Below are 23,547 nucleotides of genomic sequence, written 5' to 3' on the forward strand. Positions count from 1 at the left end.
GGTGGGTGTGTGAATTGCCGTGGCTTGTTCTGGCCAGCGGTCTGGCCATGCCTGCGACCTGAGTCACTCCTCTAGCCCCGGGAGTGAGGAAGCCAGGCTCCAGAAGGGGGCGGGAAGAAGGCAAGTTTTTCTGCCCTCCCTAGCACTTCAGAGCTCCTTTTCAGTTTCTTGTCCCCGGCTGAAATCTCCAGCAGCTTATATAAGCTTTGCTGTCACTTTTAGTTTCAAAAAAAAAAAAAAAAAGTTCCTGGTTGCTTTTATTCACAGCATTTCAAATGTCCAGCCATGTGTATATAAAAGTCAGAACTCTGGATTTTAACTTCCATCTTTTTTGTGGGCCTGGCCTGGCAAGTGCAGCCAAGGGAGAGGCCTGACCGCAGCGTCCCCACAGGGCCGGGAAAGGAGTCGCTTATCTGCTGCAGTTCATGAGCCGGCTGTCTACACTGTGCATGTGCCTGTCCCTGGAGCCACGGAGCCCACTGTAGCGAAAGCATCCCTCAGCCCGGCCTCTTCGACTCCTACTCCTGACGCCCAAGTGGGTCCTGGCCTAAGAGCTTCCAAACCAGCTTTTGGCCCCCCACCTGTGCAAGGTGGAGAGGCCATCATCTCTCTTTCTCAGACTCTGGGGCCGTCTGGCCAAGACTGAGTCCTGTATTACACCCTGTTAGTTACAATCCCTGGGAGCCAGCAATCCCGCTCTTTGGGAATCTATTCTATAGAAATAAAAATACTGGTGCACAGAGATATTTATAGCAGCAATGTCTGTGGTGCAGGGAGGGAGGGAGGCAGGAAGGAAGGGAAGAAACCTAACTATCTGTAAGGAAATGCAGGAATGATTGATTAAATCATAGGATGTTCATATAAAGGAACATTATGCAGTCATTAAAAATAATGGGCTATACTATAGCTACTATCTGAGGATTATTTATATTAACTGCAAGGAATTGAGGAGGTTGCAGGGTAATGTGTCCAGCATGTTCCTTGTTTTTGTTTTTGTTTTGACTGCACCCACAGCATGCCAAAGTCCCTGGGCCAAGGATCAAACCCAAGCCGCAACAGCGACCACACAGAATCCTTCACCTGCTGAGCCACCAGTGACCCAGTATGTTCCATTTTTGAAGAAACACTTGCTTGTATGTGTATGAGGGGACACATCCAGGTTATTAAGAGTGGTTGTCTTGGTGGCGATATGACAGCAAGAATGGAGGGAGCCCGCCAAAGTGGGTATACAGGGAACATTCCTGAATATAATCAAAGCCATTTATGATAAACCCACAGCAAATATAATCCTCAATGGGGAAAAACAGAAAGCCTTCTCACTCAAATCTGGAACAAGACAGGGATGCCCACTCTCACCACTGCTCTTCAACATCGTTTTGGAAGTCCTAGCCACAGCAATTAGGCAAACAAAAGAAATAAAAGGCATCCATACAGGAAGAGAAGAGATAAAACTGTCACTGTATGCAGATGACATGATACTATACCTAGAAAACCCTAAGGACTCAACCCTGAAACTACTTGAACTGATTAATAAATTCAGCAAAGTAGCAGGATATAAGATTAACATTCAGAACTCAGTTACATTTCTGTATACCAGCAATGAAATATTAGAAAAGGAATACAAAAAATACGATACCTTTTAAAATTGCACCTCACAAAATCAAATACCTCGGAATACACCTGACCAAGGAGGTAAAGGACCTATATGCCGAGAACTATAAAACTTTAATCAAAGAAATCAAAGAAGATGTAAAGAAATGGAAAGATATCCCATGTTCCTGGATTGGGAAAATCAATATTGTGAAAATGGCCATCCTACCCAAAGCAATCTACAGATTCAATGCAATCCCTATCAAATTACCCATGACATTGTTCACAGAACTAGAACAAACAATCCAAACATTTATATGGAACCACAAAAGACCCAGAATCGCCAAAGCAATCCTGAGAAACAAAAACCAAGCAGGAGGCGTAACTCTCCCAGACTTCAAGAAATACTACAAAGCCACAGTCATCAAAACAGTGTGGTACTGGTATCAAAACAGACAGACAGACCAATGGAACAGAATAGAGAACCTGGAAATAAACCCTGACACCTATGGCCAATTAATCTTTGACAAGGGAGGCAAGAACATAAAATGGGAAAAAGAAAGTCTATTCAGCAAGCATGGCTGGGAAACCTGGACAGCTGCATGCAAAGCAATGAAACTAGAACATACCCTCACACCATACACAAAAATAAACTCACAATGGCTGGAAGACTTAAATATACGACAGGACACCATCAAACTCCTAGAAGAAAACATAGGCAAAACACTCTCTGACATCAACATCATGAATATTTTCTCAGGTCAGTCTCCCAAAGCAATAGAAATTAGAGCAAAAATAAACCCATGGGACCTCATCAAACTGAAAAGCTTTTGCACAGCAAAGGAAACCCAAAAGAAAACAAAAAGACAACTTACAGAATGGGAGAAAATAGTTTCAAATGATGCAACCGACAAGGGCCTAATCTCTAGAATATATAAACAACTTATACAACCCAACAGCAAAAAAACCAACCAATCAGTGGAAAAATGGGCAAAGGACCTGAATAGACATTTCTCCAAAGAAGATATACAGATGACCAACAAACACATGAAAAAATGCTCAACATCGCTGATTATAAGAGAAATGCAAATCAAAACTACCATGAGATACCACCTCACACCAGTCAGAATGGCCATCATTAATAAATCCACAAATAACAAGTGCTGGAGGGGTTGTGGAGAAAAGGGAACCCTCCTGCACTGCTGGTGGGAATGTAAACTGGTACAGCCACTATGGAGAACAGTTTGGAGATACCTTAGAAATCTATACATAGAACTTCCATATGACCCCTCAATCCCACTCTTGGGCATCTATCCAGACAAAACTCTACTTAAAAGAGGCACGTGCACCCGCATGTTCATTGCAGCACTATTCACAATAGCCAGGACGTGGAAACAACCCAAATGTCCATTGACAGATGATTGGATTCGGAAGATGTGGTATATATACACAATGGAATACTACTCAGCCATAAAAAAGAATGATATAATGCCATTTGCAGCAACATAGATGGAACTAGAGAATCTCATCCTGAGTGAAATGAGCCAGAAAGACAAAGACAAATACCATATGATATCACTTATAACTGGGATCTACTATCCAGCACAAATGAACATCTCCTCAGAAAAGAAAATCAGGGACTTGGAGAAGAGACTTGTGGCTGCCTGATGGGAGGGGGAGGGAGTGGGAGGCATCGGGAGCTTGGGCTTATCAGACACAACTTAGAGTAGATTTACAAGGAGATCCTGCTGAATAGCATTGAGAACTTTGTCTAGATACTCATATTGCAACAGAAGAAAGGGTAGGGGAAAAAATGTAATGTATACATGTAAGGATAACCTGACCCCCTTGCTGTACAGTGGGAAAACAAAAAAAATTATTAAAAAAAATTAAAAAAAAGAATGGAGGGAGCCTCATCATTTAAACATATATTGTTAAGTTCTATTGTGTGTATTACAGGAGGCATATATAATCTGGCCATTAAAGAATAATATACTAAAGAAAAACAAATCAAGGAAAGGAAAGGAACTATGAAGGACAAACTGATAAAACTATAAGGAGAAATTGCCCAGAAAGTGTTATGAATCCTAAGACATCTTCAAGGAAAGAATAATCCCCCGTGTTATAAAAAACACTGCAGACCATAGATAAACAGAAATCTTCCCATTTAATTTTGGAGACTAATTTACCAAGACATCAAAACTAGGGGAAAAAAAAAACAAACCAGATGGATCGTTCATGCAAAAATCTAAGACAGAACATGAGCGAATCGAATGAGTATATTAAAAAGATGAGACAAGGTGATCGAGTTGAATGATCCCAATAACGCCAGGCCGCTCAAGAGTGGAAAAGCTATTCATACAATCCACGACTTTGACACATTAAAGGACAAAAGCAAAGGTGCTGGAAAGTCCTGTGATAAAATCCAGCCATCACTTCTAATTTTTTTAAAAGCGCTGGGGTGAATTAGGAGCGTAGGGAGCCTTTCTTCGGTTGAAACGCTGAGCCATGCTATTCCCCGTGCCCCTAATTCCAGTCTCCTCTCATCTGCACAGACATGTCAAGAACTTCTCCTCTCCTACCGAGTGCCCCGGTTTCCTGCTGGGAGGGACTCCCAGGAGCCTCAGCAAGAGGCCGGTAGGAAGGAGAGTGTGGTCAGCTTACGTGTCCCCCTGAATCCCTCGCTACAAGTCACTGAGCTGTCACCGTACTGCAGGGCTCTCCCTCTGGGTCTGGGACTCGCCCTCTGCCTCATCCCTGACTTAAAGGTGGTGAACGTACAGCTGCCCTTGAGCCCTGGGCGGCTGGGTGACCTGCTGTGGTCCCCTGCACCCCAATCTTCCTAGAATCAGATTCTCATTATTCACAGTACTTCCTAAAGTTGCCAAGAACTCTGAATCAGGGAGTCCCGCACCACCGATCCCAGAGGAAACTCAGGGTTTGGTTCCTGCGAGCCTTGTCACAACATTCTTTGGTCAACGGGTCCACGCAGAACCTGGTTTCTGTGTAAAAATACCTTTAAAAATATACCCTCTTGATTCATGAACATTGAACTCATGGCCATCAGCACTGCAAACCATGCTTATCTGACCCTCATTTTCTCTGTCAGGCACACACAGCCATCCTGTGCTTAGGGCACTAGAGATGTCTTCCTGCTATGCTTGGGGGCGATTTTCAACAGCAAAATTGTCAACAAAAGCCCAGAAATATTTACAGCGTGTCACTGAGGAGACGGTGAAAAGGACACCGTTGGTGATAGGAGAGCTGAAACAAGAAGGCCAAGTGTCACCTTGTCCACCCTCAGCTGGGAAGGTGCATGTCAATGACAACTGTTCTGCCACTCTGCCCGGGACTAACTGCCACAGCCCCAAAAGCACTGATTTTAGGGTTACACATACATTCGAGCAAGGAAGAAAATTTTTCAGTGTGGATCAGGAACAATGACTCTAGTTCCAGGTTGAATAAATCCCTCTCAGATCATGCTCTTGCAAAATGTCATCGGGGTTTTTAATTGGGATTCGGAGTTTATAGATGTTTACGCCAGAAACCGACTGCAAATATACTGAATGATGAAAAATTAGCATTATTATTAAAAGAACAAGGAAAGGCTCATGCGTCATTCATTATGCTAGAAATCTTTGCCAAAGTGATAAGAAAAAGAAGCTACCAAGACAAAAATGTCTTTGAGTTAGGATGACGTAATTGTTCATCCACAAAGCCCAATCTTTAACCATTAATAGCACATCAGTGCGGAAGGTGTACAATCAACATACGAAAAGTAATAGCTTCTTTATATGCCGACCAAAAGCAATTAGAAAGTGTAATGGGGGAGGTCCCGTTGTGGCTCAGCGGTAATGAACCTGGCTTGTATCCATGAGGATGCAGGTTCGATCCCTGGCCTCGCTCCGTGGGTTAAGTTTCTGGCATTGCCATGAGCTATGGGGTAGGTGGAGACACGGCTCGGATCCCTTGTTGCTGTGGCTGTGGTGTAGGCCGGCAGCTGCAGCTCCAATTCAACTCCTAGCCTGGGAACGGCCATATGCCGCAAGCGCAGCCCTCAAAAGAAAACAAAAAAAAAATTTCCGTTCACTAAAATTCCTAGGAACAAACCCAACAAGTGAAATGTAACACTATGAGGACCAAAAAAAAAAAAAAAAAAAAAAAAAAACAACTTATTAAAGGACAAAAAAATCTTCTGGGGGAAAAAATAAAAGGCGAATGAGCCATGTTCCCAGTATGGAACTAAGTCAGTATTTTTTCCCAAATTAATTTCCCAGGTTGTTCCCAAATTAATCTATAAATGCGTTGCAGTACCAGCCAAAACCCCTTTCCCCAACCCAGATCTTAGAATCCATGTCAGATGTTTCCAAAAATTCACTTGGAAGAGAATATACATCAGACCGGCAAAGTCTACTTTTGAAATAGGGGACAAATAAGGGTATCAAAGTGTATTATAAATTATAGTAAAATTTCTAAAATGTGACTTAAAGGAATAAACAGATTTATGGAGCACAGTGTAGAGTCCAGAAGCAGACCTGCGTATACATGGGAATTCAGAAAATGACAAAAGGTTATATATATACATTTGGACCAATAAGGAAAAAATGTAATACATGATGATGGAATATAAATGGCACAAAGAGGTGTTTGCAACGTACAGTAAAAGACAAAGGCTGCGTAGATAGAATCTGCAAGTAATTCTTGGAAGCCAGTAAGAGAAAGTGCAAAAGGAAAATGAGCAGGGGGCCAAAATGTGAAGAGGCGTCTCAAAGGAAATCACACGAAGGACCAGCCAACAAATGAAAAGCTCCTCAATGTGAGCAGCAGTCAGCGAAATGCAAATTCAGCAGGAATGGGCCATTTCCAACCATCAGTTTGGCAAAAATGGAAGAGACTGATAATAGCAACGTATATATGACGAAATGTAGAAATGGTATTTTCCTGTCTCATAGGTGGTTCAGCTCTTTTGGAGAGTGACGTGGTAGCATAACCTGTTAAATGCATATACTTGGTGACACAAAAACCCATTTCTAGTTGTCTAATACAGAGAAATACGCTCCATAGCTGAATTGGAAACCAACTTAAATGTTTGTTAAAAAAAGGAATGGCTAAATAATCCATTACGTTCTGATGCTGTGGGTCATCGCAGCATCTTTTAAAAAGTCTAAATCAGTATACACCAGCAGTAAAATATCCCTGATGAATATTATCCAGTGAAAAAAGCATGTTGCCAAAACACGTGCAAAGCTATGTAATATACATTAACTTTTAAAAAATCCACACGCATTGTTTATTCGTATCTTTACGTAGGTATATATATGTCAACACATAGAACAACTGCTTTTATTAGATAAACATCTCACAAGACTCTACGTATATATTCTTCATGCAATTTAAGTGGAAAGGAAAATATTAGTCTAGATAAACAGAGTTCAAAGGACAAAGCACAAGTAAATAGTGGTTTTGTGAAGCTAAGAACAGACAAGCACGGTGGTCTCTGTCCTCCCCACATGCCTGTAAGCTGAAAACTGTGGGCTAGCATTTAATGAGCATGCCTGCTGGCTTTATTGTTCTCGAACATCCACTAGCCTTGCCTTCCCCACCCTGCAGCTCATCTGTGGCCATCAGACTTGCTCGGGCCAATGAAACGTGAGCAGAAGTGCTGACAGCCAGTGCCTGGTTGTCTGTGTCCTCTTCCCCTGTGTCAAGGACAGACAACTAGCATTGTCCCAGCCCGGGCTGTAAAAGCAGCCAGGTCCCCAAGGGAGGTCACGTGTGGCAGAGCTGCAGCCAAATTTTGATGCCAGTACATAGCTTAGGGGTTGAAGATACTAGATTTCTTTTTGGTGCCATAGGACAGTGTAGTCTGTCTCATGCAGAATGTTTATTTTTATTATTATTTTTGTGTTTTCTAGGGCCGCACCCGTGGCATATGGAGGTTCCCAGGCTAAGGGTCTAATTGGAGCTGTAGCCACCAGCCTACACCACAGTACAGCAACACGGGATCCGAGCCACATCTCTGACCTACACCACAACTCACAGCAATACCAGATCCTTAACCCACTGAGCGAGGCCAGGGATCGAACCTGCATCCTCATGGTTCCTAGTCAGATATGTTAACCACTGAGCCATGACGGGAACTCCTGGGATGTTTATTTAACCGCCCCTGATCTAGAGCAGGAACAGGAATCTGTAAATCGAGCTCTGCTCTCCAGCAGCCCCAACTCCTCTTCTAAAGATTCGTGTGCCCCACTGCAGAGCCCGGAAAAGGGCGAACACCATAGTCCAAGTTGTAGTTCCGGGAAGGGGCCATGCAGCCAGGCATGGGGAGCCCCAGGAACCATCCAAAGCCCTGTAATCCTGCAAGGGACGGGAGGCTTAGCCCTACCACTCCCTGGGGTCTAGATACGATTTGCACCAGCTTTAGATGCAACAGGGATAAACCAAAGAGGGTGTATCCACTGTCTCCCATCAAAACCCAATCGTGATGGGTTAGGACTCAGCCCTTTCACGCTGCGGCCGAGGTTCAATCCCTGGTCTGGGAACTGAGATCCCACATCAAGCTGCTGCTGTGATCACCCACCGCCCCCCGCCCCCCAAAAAGAAAACTTGTCTTGTTAAAGCAGAGGAGTAGTAGCCCCATCTCATGAATTATCTTCCAAACCATAGTTTTGAGAGAATTTACCAAAGTGTGAGCTGGGAACTACTGGTTCCAGGGATCAATCAGCCCCTCCCTCTGGAGCAAAGGCAAGCTCAGCACATGGCAGCTGCTTCCAGAGGGCCCGCTCTCCGCTGGAAATGGGCAGTCAGCTTTATTCTCATAGAATAATACTTCTCCTGCTTTGCTTACAGAGTAACTCCATCAGCACTTATCCAACCCAAGGTGAAGGTGAAACTGGCCCTAAGTTCAACCTCACTCCATGTTTCCATGGCTAAAAATGTCCCTTTACACTGATTAGAGGTGTCTTGCTTGGGTGTTCTTTTTTTAACAAGAACAGTTTTGACCCAAGATCATGCAAGGGAAGTATTTTAGACAAGCTACGGCAAAAGAGGATCGAGTCATTACAAGAATTAATCGCTGACCAAAACAAGGCGCCTGATGTGAGCTCCAGCAGGAGTCGAAAGCAGCTATTAAGTCAAGGGCATTGGATTCTTCTAGCTAATTTTCTCATTTTCTGGTGTATCTCCAGCTGGCTCGAAATGCTAACACAATTGCTGAGAAACTCGTGGCAAATCCAAACAAAGTCCAAATCCACAGGACTTGTAGGTGTCTGGGCTTCATTGAAACAGTTGTTTCAAGCAAGTGTCCATCCTCAGATCTCAGTCAAAACATCCTAAGAATATGGCTTTTTGCTGCTTCCAAGAAGATACAGGAGGTCAAGATGATGCCCACGAAGGCGACGTTTTCTCTTGTGGCGAGCTTCCCGGAAGGGCCCTGGTTAATTAGCATTTCCTTAATTAGCACCTTGCAGTCTTGTCTAGAAGACAGAAAGCATCCGGGTGAGGAATGATGCATGGGGAGCTCGGCGTTGCCCAGGCCAGGTCCACCTCACCACTGACTAACAGGATCTTGGGCAAGTCATAGCTTCTCTGACCTCATTTTTTTCCTGTCTGTAAAAATGAGGATAAAATAATTACAGCTCATTTATATTATCTGATTTGTTAGGACCAATTTCATGACCACATCAGCATGAAGGCTGCATGAGGTTGAGAACTGGATCAGACACATGTAATCAAGGTGGTGAAAGACGAGCTCCTGGTGTGGCTCAGCGGTCACGAGCCCGACTCGGATCCATGAGGACCCCTGGCCCTGCTCCGTGGGCCAAGGATCCAGGGTTGCCGTGCGTTGTGGCATAGGTCGCAGACACGGCTCGGATCTGGCATTGCTGTGGCTGTGGTGTAGGCTGGCAGCTGTAGCTCCGGCTCGGCCCCTGGCCTGGGAACGTCCATATGCCGTGGGTATGGCCCTAAAATGGTCAGGGAGAGAAGCTGGCAGCAAAGGCATGGTGAGAACATAACTGAATTGGAATTCGCGGTTAAATTTAAGTTCACTTGCAGTAAATTACACAGTGTCCCTGATGGACACGATTACCTGTCACATGTTAGGATCCGGGAGGGGTACATAGGGAACATGATGTTTTAGTTCTCCGTGGATTTGGGGGGAGGGGGTCGTTTTAATTTTCCAAGTCAGAGGAACTCTCTGGACGGCGTTAAGGAGAGTCTGAACCAGATGGATCCACTTCTGATGTTGTGAGCAATGAGCCATCTCGAGTCCCTGTCCTGCCCTGCGGTGGAGAAACGAGCAGGCAGCGAGTGCCTTTCTTTAATCGTGGAGACGGAGGCATCGCTCTGGTCTGAGTCTGCCAGCCCTTCACGTCCAGACCTTTCCACACTGACACGGGAGCTGAGGTGCCAAGTGGCAGAGCCCTGGGTACTTTTTAAGATAACACACACGTCATATTAAATTGAGGGGAACTGTAGGCCTTATCTCCTGGCATTAACATACAGGTAAAGGAACAGACCAAGCCTTGCTTAAATGACATTTCTTTCAGGAAAATGAACAGTAGCAGCAAAAACACAAAACAATCATTGATCCAAAAAAGAAAGGCGGCGGGGGGGGGGGGGGGTGCTTTGTAATGATCAGAAACAGACTCTTATCTTCACTATTGGGGGAAAGTTCAATTTGTGATTCTTATTTATATCCCATCTTTGTGAGCATTCTCTAGTTTATTTACATAAAATCAACTTGGGCTTCATCAACTCCGTTGAAAAAAGGAAGATAAAATACCCTGGAACCACCAGCAAGCACTCTAGAGGACGGATGCTTTAATTACATCATTAATTTCCAAGACGTATCCATCGCATTTGAGTGTGCAGAATATAAAAAATGAATTGGAGAGAAAGCCCAATTTCAAGTGCTAATAAAAAAGAACACAGAAGAGCTCATTCACAAGCAGTCTCTCTTCCCTTTGATGTACAGCTTCCAGAAAGCAACAGTGTCATTCAGCTCACAGGGTCACAGGGCTGCCTCTTGATGAAATGCTGATGAGACCTCACCCCTGGTGCACCCACCAAAGGAGTACATGACAGTGATCTTTTTTTTTTTTTTTTTTTTTTTTTGGCTGTGCCAGAGGCATGTGGAAGTTCCCAGGCCAGGGATGGAACAGCTACAACCCAAGCCACTGCAGTGACAACACTGGATCCTTAACCCACTGAGCCACCAGGGAGCCCTCCTTTTTCGGTATTTTTAAAAGCATAAAGATATACATAAACAAAGCACTAGTCCTTCTCAGGCCCCCTCTTCTAGATTTGCTGCCCCTGCAAAGATAACCACTCTATTTCAGTGTCTCTGCTTCCAGATTCTTTCTGTACCCATCTGTCTGCATATGTACACATCGTGCTTCTAAACGTAGCATCAGTTATGACCTAATGTCTTTCCTGGGCTTTGATCACTTAAGGTCAGCAAGACAAAAAGGACCCAATGTCCTAGGTTAGATGGGAAGAGAATGCACAGGAGGAAAACTGGACGGGTTAGAGGGACAGCTCTGATCTTAGAGAAAGGAACCGTGGCCTATTCATCTCTCCCCAGACCATGTGCCCAGAGACGTGCCCAAGACGTTCAGAGTGAGGGGACGGACGACCCGGAGTCCCACTGGGGGCCGTGGGGCCCTCCTACTCACTGATACCTGGAGCACCAGCGTGTCCCTTGGCTCAAGCGCTGCTGGCTGAGACATGGAGCCTGAGCGGCCCTGGCCTAGAAAGGACAGAGCCTGGCAAAGAAGCTGGCTTTAGGAAGTGAAGCTGGCTCCAAAGTGGCTGCACATGCAGATAGGGTACACCTGAGACAAAGAAGTTTCTGGAGGGGTTGTGGGTTAGGGGACCCTCTGCTGAGGGCAACAACGGTGCCCCAGGAAGAACAAGGCCACGATCCTGTGGCCCCGCCTAAAGAGGGTTTATCCCGTGGGTAGGAGTGGGAGGTGCGAGATGTCAAATCTTGGGGAGCCCGCCGTGCTGGGGACAAAGATCTTCCTCCCTTAAAGGGAGGCCGGTGACCTGTGACGGCAGGCCCGTGACCTCCTCCTGTGCACAGAGTCCTCAGGCCAGGCCCGCCGCCTGCTAGCTCTGGGGCTTTCCAGCACCTTCGTGGCACGTGTCTATTTCCTCTCTCTTCCTTCCGTGGGTATCCGAACCGTGGTGGAGGCTTTTTTCTCGTACAGCTTCCTAAAAACTGAGTAGAACCATCCACATAGAATCCCCTAAAATTCACCCTTGTCGAGCGGGCGGTCTGGTGCTCTGGGGGTGGGCTGGCCCTTTGAGCCTTTCCTCCAGGCCCCCCAGGCAGCCTTCCTGGACGTTCCCTCCGACGGGGATGAACTGGAGGACGGCAGGCCTGCCTGTCCTCGTGGCTGCAGCTGCCTCTGGCCTGCGGTCTTGGGGGCCGGGGCTCTGGGTGCCCACCAGCTAAGAGCTGAGAGCTCAGGCTCGCTCATCCATCCGAGGTGGGGAGAAGGCGAATTCTCGCTGCCAATTTGTCCATCTTCTCCGTTCCTTTTGCTCCCTCTTTTCCCCCTAGAGGAACAGGTAGGAAACAGCTAACCACCCTTGAAGCCAAACTGAGTTTCTGAATTTGTGACATTCCTGAAATAGTGGAGGAGAAAGCAAGAGTCGAGCCTCAAAAGTACCACACGTTTGATGGTGAAGCCACCCGGCTGGCCGTCCCCTCGGGGATGTGCCTTAAGCTGAGAAGGGATGTTCCTTGATGTTAGAAAACACTAGGCTGGCTTGCATGGGGATCTTGCTCCTCGAGACCAATGAGACAGGTCAGGAAGCCTGGTCAGGGAAGGAGTATCTGGTATTTGTCTAGTTCTCTGCACAAAATGATCGTCCAACCGCCAAGAATAACTAGGGGTGCAGATCCTTCCTCGGGACTATAATAAACAGAACCCCAGATTTATAAAACATTCAGAACGAAAGAGGAGTTCTTAGCCTTCCCAAACAACTTGGCATTTTCATCCTGCTGAAATTCTGTTGTATTGGATGGGGCGGAATAAATGGGTCAGAGACTGCGGAGATTTCCCTGCTAAAAAATCTTAGATTCTTATATGATACCTCGGGATGTAGAACAAGACAGACCCTCAGAAACTAAAGACTCAGGGTTAGGTGATTACCCCGGATCATGGGCCAGAAGGTATTTTATTGACTGACTGATTGATTGATCGACTTTTGTCTTTATCGGGCCACACCCGCAGCACATGGAAGTTCCCAGGCTAAGGGTTGAATCAGAGCTGCAGCTGCCGGCTTACACCACAGCCAGAGCACCACCAGATGGGTTCACCCACTGAGTGAGGCCAGGGATCAAACCCCCATCCTTATGGATACTCGTCAGGTTCATTACCTCTGCGCCACGACAGGAACTCCAAAAAGGTATTTTAAATTGATGTGGAGAATTTCCCCCACAAAAGCTAATGAAAATGGTAACTCCTGGAATTCCAATAAAGTTGAGAGGTTAAGCAATATGCCAAGGGATCTCCCTGGTGGCTCAGTGTGTTAAGGATCTGACAGTTGTCACTGCTGTGGCACCGGTTCAATCCCCAGCCTGGGTGCATGCCATGGGCACAGAACAGGAACAGACTCACAGACTTTGAAACACTTCTGGTTACCAAAGGGGACAGGTGGAGCGGGGGGAGGGATGGATGGGGGTTGGGGATTGGCCTATGTACACTTAGGCATATGGAATGACTGGCCAACCAACGGGGACCTGCTGTACAGCACAGAAACTCTGCTCAATATTCTGTGATAATCTATGTGGGAAAAGACTCTGAAAGAGAGTTCTCACGGTGGCTCAGTGGGTTAAGAACCCAGTATAGTGTCCATGAGGATGTGGGTTTAATCCTTGGCCTTACACAGTGAGTTAAGGATCAGGTGTTGCTGCCAGCTGCGGCACAGATCACAGATGCGGCTCAGATCCAGTGTTTCTGTGGGACTGTGGTGTTAAGTCGGCACAGCTGCAGCTCGGATTTGACCCCCAGCCCTGGAAACTTCCCTAGGCTGCAGGTGTGGCTTTAAGGGGAAAAACACACACACACAATCTGGAAGAGAATGGATGTGTGTATATGCATGACTGAATGACTTCGTGGTACAGCAGAAATTGAAAACTTAAAAAAAGGAAGAAAGATGCTGAATTAGCTTTATTCGTCCTAAATAGCTGCTTATCCACCACGGAATGATGAAAAACCCCCAGGCCGGAAAACCTTCCTCACACAGCCTCACGAACTGGGGTAGTGGTGCGAATCCACGCTCCAGGGAGCCTGTGAAAATGCAGAGGCCCAGGGCCCAGGCCTCAAGCTCTTGGGTGGGACCTGAAATCTAAACAAAGCCCTGAGGTCCTTCTGAAGCACACGGACCCCTGAGAACCCTAGCGCAGTGGAGACGGTGTGAGCTTTGAAATGAAGTGGACAGTTGAGGTCCTGGGGCCACCGCTCTCTGAACCTCAATGCTCTCGACTTTTATCGCCGCCCCGGGCTGCCGTGAGCATTGAGCTAGGGCCTGTGTTAAGCGACTGTCTCGGGGCTTTGCCACCTAGAGCATGAGGAATAGATGTTTCTTCCCGTGGGAGTTTGCGGGGGCTGCAAACCACCACAGGGGAGGGGCGGGGAGGGGGGGCAACAGCAGACATGTATCTTCCCACGGTTCTGGAGGCTCCAAGTCCAAGCTCAAGGTGTCAGCAGGGTTGGTCGTCCTGAGGCCTCTCGCCATCCTCTGCTGTGTCGTCCCGTGGCCGCTTCTCTGCCTGAGGGTCCCCACATTTCTTCCGCTTCTTATCAAGGGCGGGGATTAGGGCCCCACCCTTGACTTCATTTAAGCGTCATCAGCTCTTTAAAGGCCTTTTCTCCAAATGCAGGTGCTCTGGGGGTCAGAGCTTCGATGTGTCAATTTGGGGAGCGGGGGACCCAGTTTAGTCCAAAATGTCTCCCTTCGCTCTTTCTCTTGCCTTTTTCCTTTCTCATCACCGTTTTAGTTTACGTCCGAATCATCTTTATCTCAAAAGAACAGTGTTACGGTCCTTAGATGATGCCAGCCTGGCTGAGGCTGAGGACGGGCTGTGGGTGATTTGCTGAAGACACTGGCTTCATGAAAGTCCAGTCCCCAGAACCCTGGCCAAGAACCTAACAGAGACTCTCCTCTGAGCGAAAGCGCCTGATTACTCTCACGAGCAGTTTCCTTTTTTTCTAAAGCGCCCCAGATGGAGAAGGTACAGGGTGCGCTGTCTCAATTCCCAGTCCTTGAACTTCCAAGGTCCGAAGGGCTTTTTTTTTTTTACTTCTTAAGACAGATCACAGCAGAGAACAAGAAAAGTCTTTGCAAATTTCCTAAGTGGAAAGCTTAACTTTGCGACATACTATTTCCTGAGAGAGTGGTTATTCCGCAGCTATATTTAGAGTCCGGAATGCGGAGTTTGGGCCGCGAGCGGCTTCCTTCTAGGCCAGTGGCCCGCCCCGCGTGGCTGCACACAAAGCCCCATAGAGGCTGACAGCCCCGTAGCAGAGGCCGTGATGGGAATTTTACTCACTCTGATGGGACCCGCCAGCACCTGGCGGCCTCCCATCCATCTCTGATGGAACTGGCAAGACCCTGAAATGGGCCAGTCTACGAGTCAGGCAAGGCCGAGCCACAAAACCTTCAGCGTTGTTCTTATCTCCATATTCAAATGAGTTACATTTTCTGGCTTAGACTGTGCATTTCACCTCTTTTTCAATTATGTTTCCTGGCTCTGGGTTGGCTTTTTCCACAAAACTAAAGCAGCCTCCTAAAAATATATGCATGTATTATATGGCTTCCTCTGCTTGATATAAAAAGTGCCACCTGAATTACTCTGAATTGTGAATGCCTCGTTGGGGAAGGCTGGGGTGTTATGCATTTATAATAAAGTAACGAATATTTTTCTCTGGTAACTTGGGCGGAGGTTGAGGCTCCAGTGAGGACCGACCTGACACCCCCCGGGCTGAGGCCGTCCAAAGACCCTCACTCGCACCCTTCTCCCTTCTGGTCGGGCCCACCGCTCGGCAGCGAGCTGCAGCATTCGGTTCTAACATGTCAGAGCCCAGAGGGATCGTAGCATCTCTGAATCCCATCTCCTCTCTTTCCCTCAACTTCTGATTAACCAAAGTCAAACTGCTTCACTTTCCAGCGCCTTCCACCGGGGGGGCTTTCCTGGTCCCGGGCTCAGCCGTGTGCCTGACTTCCACCGACTGGATGTCCAGTCAATGGAAGAAAAACCTCCCCAGTGCCGTGCACTCCGGCCGGCGGTCTCGCCCTCCGCCGTTGCTGGGGGAGGACTAGGTGTGGCTGGCTGCTGGGGCCAGGAGGAGGGAAACACTCGTGGAAGGGACCGGCCTGATCTCGGCTCAGCTTCCTCTGCCGAGCCCAGAGCAGCGCTCCCCAACTGCTCTGGGTGGGTGGACAGCTCATTCAACCCTTAAACATATTATTTCGCTGTGATCGTGGTTACCTATGGTGCTTTACGTCCCTCAAAGTCTCAGGTGAGGCCACCTGTCCTTCGTGTGGGACTGGGCTGCGTGGCTGCCTGCCCAGGCCATGGCACTGCTCTCTGGCACTGCTTTCCCCTCCCTCAGTGGCACGTGGCTGCTGCTTGTTACTTAGATGCATGGGGGGCAAAGGGTCTGGTTCTGGGATCACGTGATGTAGCCTGGGTCTCAGGCAGACCCTGTGCACCAGACCTTGGTCCTGCCCCCTCCCCAAGGCCAGCGGGCTCCGCAGCGTGTGTGTGGGGAGTGCCCACGGGGAGCGCTCCCTGCCTCCTGCCCGCGGTGCCCCCAGCCTTCTGCTCTGTGTCACTGCCTGGCCCAGCCTGCAGTGTCTCCTGTTTCTCCTCCGATGGGCAGCAGCTCTCGCCTTGGCTCAGTTCTCGGGGGCTTTCGTGGGCCTGGGCCCAGGGGGCTTCCTGCCCTCCCCCTGCAGCGTCAGTCTTTGCCTCGCTCCCTCTCTCAGCAATCAGTTACTTTTCTTGGGGACTGAGGGGTGTCCGCCCTGCCCGGGCATCACGCAGCTCCTGCTAGACTCCTTCCTCGGCAGCCCTGGGTCTTTGCCTGGGTCCCTGGGCGTGGGAGCAGCGGGAGGCCAGTGGGCAGGATGCTGTGCCCGACCTTCACGTCACAGGAGGGAGGCCGAGGGGGTCGGGGGAAGAGTTTCCAGGTGGGCTTGAACGCACTGTAGCTGGGGCTCCCAGGGATTCTGAGCTGCTGTGATGGTCTAACACGCGGCCTTGGAGAATCCACGACATTCCTTCCTGTGAACGCAGCCTCCTCTTCTTCCTGAGCCCCCCTGGGGTGGGAGAGTTCACACGTTTTCCTGGGAGAGCTGGTCACCCACCAAGTCTCTTGGTGGCCTTGGGACCTTAACCCCCGGATGGGCCGAAAGAGATTATGATTTGACAGACGAAGACCCCGCCTCATTGCTCGGGTGAGTCAGCTCCCCTGTGGCTTTCTGCGTCCAGGCCGAAGTGGCATCCTCTTCCCTCAGCCGCTGGTCTCTAGCGGTCTCTTTACCGTCATTTTCTGAATACTATGTTGATGCCGCTTTGTTGTCCCCTTGAACTCTCAGAAGTATTTAGTGTGTGTGTATAAGTGCCTGTGTGCATGCGTTCTATTGAAGAGGCTGCAGTAGATAATTTTTGTGTGTGTTGGATGAATTTCTGATCGTGCAGTATACGGATTAGATAGTGTTCCTTGTACCTGTTCTTTATCTAGCAAGGCTTTCTTGGGGTTAAACTGTGAAAATGGTCCAGGGGGGTACTAAGACTTTTTTTAACATTTTTTTACGGTAGCGTTGATTTGCAGTGTGTGTCAGTGTCTGCTGTGCAGCATAGCGACCCTGTTAGAGGTGCGCTCTCTGTTTCTCGTGTTCTCTTCCACCATAGTCTCTCCTAGGAGGTTGGAGACAGTGCCCTGTGCTGAACAGCAGAACCTCACTGCTTAACCATCAAGACTTCATTTTTTACAGCAGTTACAGGCTCGCAGCAAAATGGACAGGTGGGCACAGAGAGTTCCCATATGCCCTCTGCCCCAACACAAGCACAGCCCACAAGCACTTAAAAAGGTTTAAATCTGGTTTATGGTATAGAGTTTGCATTAAATCTCTTTTTTTTTTTTTTTTTTTTTAAGGGCCGCACCTGAGGCATATGGAAGTTCCCAGGCTAGGGGTTGAATTGGAGCTGCAGCTGCCAGCCTACACCACAGCCACAGCAACTCAGGATCTGAGCCACATCTGCGACCTCCACCACGGCTCACGACAAAGCCGGATCCTTAACCCATGGAGCGAGGCCAGGGATCAAACCCATGTCCTCGAGGATGCTGTTCGGGTTCATTACCGCTGAACCATGATGGGACCTCCTAAATCATTTTAAGACGAATTGTTCAGATCTCTATCCCAGATTATTTTTTCATCTGCCTAATCTTTAGAGAACTAAATAGGAGTGTATTAAAAATGTCTCAATTTATCATTTTTCTAAAATGTCATACCTATAATTCTAACGGTTTGGAGTCTGTATTTTGGCACATACTCGCGTGATGGCAATTTTCCTTGTCTTTTCTCCTTCATCAAGAAAACGTCTTGCACTTTGTCATTTTAAGAATCCCTCTTAGAAGTCCTCTGGCAGTATTAGTTACTCAGCTTCTGCTCTGGTTTTGCTTGTATGTGCAAAACACATTTTGTTCATTTTATTCACCTTTCCCAGCCCCTCGGTCTAGTAAGGTACCTCTGGGGCAGTGTATTGTTTGCAGGTTGGAACCTCTTGTGGCCTTGGGACTTCGGTTCCTCCATTATGGTCCAGTTCGGCCTTGAAGTCTGTGCTCTTCCTGTTCCGACAGGCCTGTTCCTCCGAGCATGCCCTCTTTATCCACGACCTCTTCAAATCGCCACTGCCTCCACCTGCACATGGCCTACTGCTACCTGCCGATTCCAAGCCACCTCCCCACCCACAGCCTCTAACAGAGCTCAGCACACAGCTCTCCATAAGTACCTGTTCAGTGAGTGATGACAGGTGCAGCCTTGCTTAGGTTCATCGGTAAGAAATAGAAAAGCCAAATATCAATGGCTTAAAAAGAGTCTCTCTCTGTCTTATGCATAAGTCCTTAGGCCGGGAGGCACTGAATCCGGAACTGGTACGAAGACTTTGTGCCCTGAGACCTCCAGGGACACAGGTGTCCTCCAGATCATCACGCTACATCCGTAGGGTATGCCCCCTACGCTCGCAGCCCAGACGGCCCACATTTCAGGCCACAGAATGGGAGAAGGGGCAAAGGACGGCCAGCAGAGCTAATGGTCCGGGAATCTCTTAGGGAAGTTTCCTGGCATCTGCCAAACACACAAGCACTTCTGCTCGCAGAGCTTTAGGCAGAATTTAGTCCCAGCAACACCCTGCCCACAGGGGAGCCTGGGCTATGCTGTCCTCGTCTGGGTAACTTTGTGCCCAGCAGAATCCCTCTGGAAGAAGAAACACATACTGGGGAATCGTGAGCCACCGCAGAACACGAAAGCCCTGAGTGTGTTTATGGAAAGAGAGGACTGATGCAGGAGTCGGAACGAGGTAGCAGGGGGTCCGCGACAAAGACCAGGAGCGGCAAACCTGTGACATCTTAGGAAGGACAAGACTTTGCATGTTGTCTGTAGACTGTTTATCCGTGAGGGTCCCAAGAGGAAGCAGAGGTGCTCTTGGAGGAGGCAAAGTGAGTTTAAAGAAGGGACTGTCTAGCCGATGGAGGATGCAGGCCCGAGGGCCCAGCAACAGCAGGAAGCTCCGTCACCGTCAGGACGGCTGGAGCTCGTGGGTGCGTTCGCCGGAGCCTGACCGTGGGGAGGGGGGAGATGGGTGCCAGACACGAGCTGTGCCCTCGGCAGAGGAACACTGTCACGGCCGCGTGTGCCCTGGAGGCAGAACGAGTGACCCGTGTGCAGGGCCCCGTGCAGAATGAAAACGAAGACCCCTTGTTCAAAAATGATTCCCAGTGTTAAGACGGTGAGAGCAGAGCGCTAAACCAAGGGGCGGCCTTTCTGAGCACAGGGTCCCCGTCCTGCTGCACGGATGACACACCCTTGAAGCTGGCCTTGCCCAGCAGAGAAGAAGCTGGGGGGAAAGTGCCCTGAACGTCTCTCCCTCCAGCCCTCTGACTCTCCCCAGGCCTCCCAGTGTTCACACCCAAGTGGACATCGGAGCAAAGGAGCCTGGGTGAGGCGGCCCGAGGTGGGCAGCCCCAGGGCGGGAAGAGGACAGTGGGTCCGGAGGAGCAGGAGCAGAGCATCCAGCTGGCTGCGGAGAGCCCTTGGAGCTTTTTAGCAGAGTGATATGTCTGGTTTATTTTTAGGAAGAACTTTCTGGCAGCCTTGTGGAGGACGGCTTAGAGAGCCTGGAGGCCGAAAGACCAATTAGGAGGCTACTGTGACAGTTCTGCAGCTGCTTTCCTTTGAAAAAAGAAAATCAAAACTCACGGGAAGAAATATATTCCATGTTTATACAGCTAACCAAGTCACACACACACACACACATCTGAAGCCCATGAAATAATACTTAACCCTGCCAGAGCAAAGGACTCTGATTTCATTTGGAAATACTGGTTCCACACTGTGGTAAACATTTTATAAAGTATCTAAATCAAGCCATCACACTGTATACCTTAGATTTACCCAGGGATAAATGACAATTATTTTTCAATAAAGCTGGGGGAGGGGAAGGCTGGTCCCAAACCACTGAGCTGGTTCTTCGAGTCTCGGCTCTCAGTTTAAAAGAACTCTGGTCGAAGTGTGAGGTAGGCCAGAGAATGTCCCCAAAGATGTCCACATCCTTTGCTTTTGATGAAGGACCTGGAGATGGGCGGTTATCCCGGATGGCCCAGGGGGGCCCAAGGTCTCACAAAGGTCTTTAAGGGGAAAAAGGAGGAGAAAGATGCGACAAGGGAGGCAGGCAGGGTGGGGCACTGGCCATCGCTGGCTTTAGAGAGGGAAGAAGGGGCCCACGAGCCAAGGGAGGCCTTCCCCCAGAAGCAGAAGAGGTCAGAAAGCACAGCCTCCCCCGGAGGCTTCGTAAAGAATGCAGTCCTGTTAACACCTTGACTTTGGCCAGCGAGCCCCAAGGGGCTTCTGGCCCCCAGAACTGTGAGATGACGGATATGTGCTGTGCTAAGTGATGGAGGATGTGGTGATTCATTGCAGCAGCAGCAAGAGACAGTAGGAGGAGGGGGATGAAGAGAGTCGGGATGGAGGCAGGGTCGGTGCGGAGAGGGAGGGAGAAGGGGCTTGGATGGTCTAGGAGGACCTTCGCTTGGGGGCCAGGCTCTCTCGCAGGGCGGACGACCACGGCCCAGAGACACAGCAGGGGTTTCCTTCCTCTCATGTTTTATAATCCCGGGAAAGTAGCTGAATAGCAAAGACTTCGAGGAGGATAAAATCGAAACCCTCTTTGTGTTAGTGACATGACTATGGATTCGGGGCAGATAAACACAAAGGGCTGTACCCTTGTGAGCGGATCTGGAAGAGGATGGATGGGAAAACCAGGGGTTTCTTCCCCTGGTCCTGGCAGCCTGCAGCGCTTGTCCGAATCAGCGTAGCTCTCCAGAGGACTCTTGAGTGTGTCTGGAACTTACAAGCAGAGCGAACTATCAGTTTCTCTAGAAATGAAAGAAGAAACTGCTCCAGTTCGGAAGAGGTCATCTGCCACACAGTGGAACGAGATGATGAGGGACTGGGAAGGTGGGCAGACAGGCCCACGCGGTGGTCCAAGCTGGCCTCTATCAGCTGTCAACCCCTGGAAGGCAAGCCAGCCACAGACCTGGGCACAACCCATCAGGTCGTGTTCACAAGTATCATCATCACTTCCTACTCGGAAGTTACTTGTTCTGAAAGCACAAACGATCTGGGGAGGAAAAAAAATCTAACAAAAAACTAGAAGGCATAATGTACAAGGACTCATTTCTGAGGGCTCCCTGGTGGTCTAGGGGTTAGGATTCGGCGCATTCACCACTGCCCTCCAGGTTGAGTCCCTAGTCTGGGAACTGAGATCCACAAGAAGCTGCTGCCTGCTGCGGCCCAAAATAAATCAATAAATAACAGTCACTTCCAATAGCAACGGAAAACATGAGGCAAGATGTACAAGGAAAAAAATCGAAGAATGCAGAAGATATTTGCATAGAAAATTCTAGAACTGCATGGAAAGACATCATGAAGACCTAACACATGAAAAGCTGTCCCGGGTGTGGATGGGATAACTATCTTAAAGACGGCAGATCTCTTCCAAAGTATTCTTTAAATTCAGTGCAAGAAAAAAAAAAGAAAAATCATCCCTTCACGGACTATGTGTATGACCCAAGATACCTCTAACTGGTGTGAACAAGAGCAAAAGGCCAGGAGTCACCAGGCCACTGGAGGTCTTGCCCTCCCAGTTGTCACCTCGATCTAGGACACAGGTGACACTACCCCTCAGAGAGAATAAATGGCCATGGGACCAGTGACTGTCAACATGAGAAAACCTAACGCTGGACTCCAGTGTGGAGAGCAAGACTTGAAACCGTTCCGAAGCAGATGGCAGGGCTGCTTCATAACATCAAGGCATAAACACACAGCAAAAAGGGAACCAGATTCAGTGAGCATAAATTCAAGCAACGTTTTAACACCTGAGGACAAGCAAAGATGCCATAAGCAACATGATAAAGCCAACGAGAGCTTGTGGGATGCGGGGGTCATAAATACAGACAACGAGTATCACAGCAGAGCCCCAAAGGTCTTCACTCTGCATATCACCCTGAGTCCACCCACCCAGGAAGTAAGCAGGCCATGGATGTTAACTGCCGATCCATAAAAGAGGAAACCTTAGTAGCCCATAAATACGCAATGATGTGTTCCATCCACTTCCCCGGTCACTGCGGAAATAAGGACACAAATGAGATACCCTCCCACTCGCATCGAATGGGCAAAAATTTTTAAATGTGACCATGTCCAGTGCTGAAGAGAACGTGAAGAGACGGGAACTTCCCTACCTTCCTGGTAAGGGTGTGACCGAGTGCCAGCATTTCAGAGAACAATCTGCGGGCTTCTGGTGCAGCTGGAGATTCCCGGAGATGTCCTCGCGAGACGCTCAGGCACATGGATGCGGAGAACCACGGAACCACGGCCCTCTCATCTAAGCATCGCTGAACCTGGAAACAAAATACCCGTCCTTAGGAGACGAGGCAGATCACTCATGGCATTTTCCCCCCAAAGCCGTTCTCTCTCAGAGCTGAAACGGAATGAAGAGCTTGTGTGTTACCGTGGGTACATCTCAAAACAGGTAACGTCAGGTCAGAGAATCAAGGTGTAGCAAAATAGGTAGGGTACCATCACGTGCAAAATGGGATGCTAGATCTAGAGCTTAGGTGCTGGATCGAGAGCATGCATTCATTTCCTGTGTCATTGCTGCCGTTCTCCAAGATTCACCTCCCAAACTCCCTGCACAGAGGAGTCAGCCTTAGAGCTTCCTAGGCGGCAGGTGCTAATTCTACAGGTCTGGAGGCGGGGGGCCGTGAGGATCTCACACCTTCTTCCCGCAACACTCCCCACTCTGGATTCCCAGAGCCCCCTCTGCCTTCCCTTCTTACATGATATAGGCACTGCATTCTTCTGGGCCTGCTTTCTTCCTAAAAAAATATGCATCCACCTTTTTCCATGAAACTCGTAAGGGTAGTCACGCTGCTGCCCTGGACCTCGCCGTGTCACCAGCACCTGGCATTCCTTTGCTGAATATTTAAAACATTCCAGGAGTGCCCTGGTGGCGAGTGGTTAAGGATCCAGCATGGTCATTGCTGGGGTGAGGGTTCCATCCCTGGCTCAGGAACTTCTGCATGCCAGGGGCGCGGCCAAAAAAAAGAAAAGGAACATTCCAATGTTGAAGGTACAATTGTCTTTTGCACCTCA

The 23,547-nt window shown here is 48.6% G+C and overlaps 1 protein-coding gene across 1 annotated transcript in view; it reads right to left on the reverse strand.

Moving 5' to 3' along the window:
• The window catches only part of LOC146398501 (uncharacterized), an 85,403-nt gene that overhangs the window by 20,112 nt on the left and 41,744 nt on the right, over window positions 1-23,547 (reverse strand). The window contains exon 4 of the mRNA XM_084981399.1: window positions 22,635-22,793. The gene's annotated coding sequence lies outside the window, so the exon portion shown is untranslated. The remainder of the gene's footprint in view (window positions 1-22,634; window positions 22,794-23,547) is intronic.

Source organism: Sus scrofa, chromosome 11 (genome assembly GCF_054392235.1).
Source record: "Sus scrofa isolate SSC_HxYL_T2T_F1_AM1 chromosome 11, Sscrofa_HxYL_maternal_Yorkshire_Landrace_v2.0, whole genome shotgun sequence".
NCBI lineage: Eukaryota > Metazoa > Chordata > Mammalia > Artiodactyla > Suidae > Sus > Sus scrofa.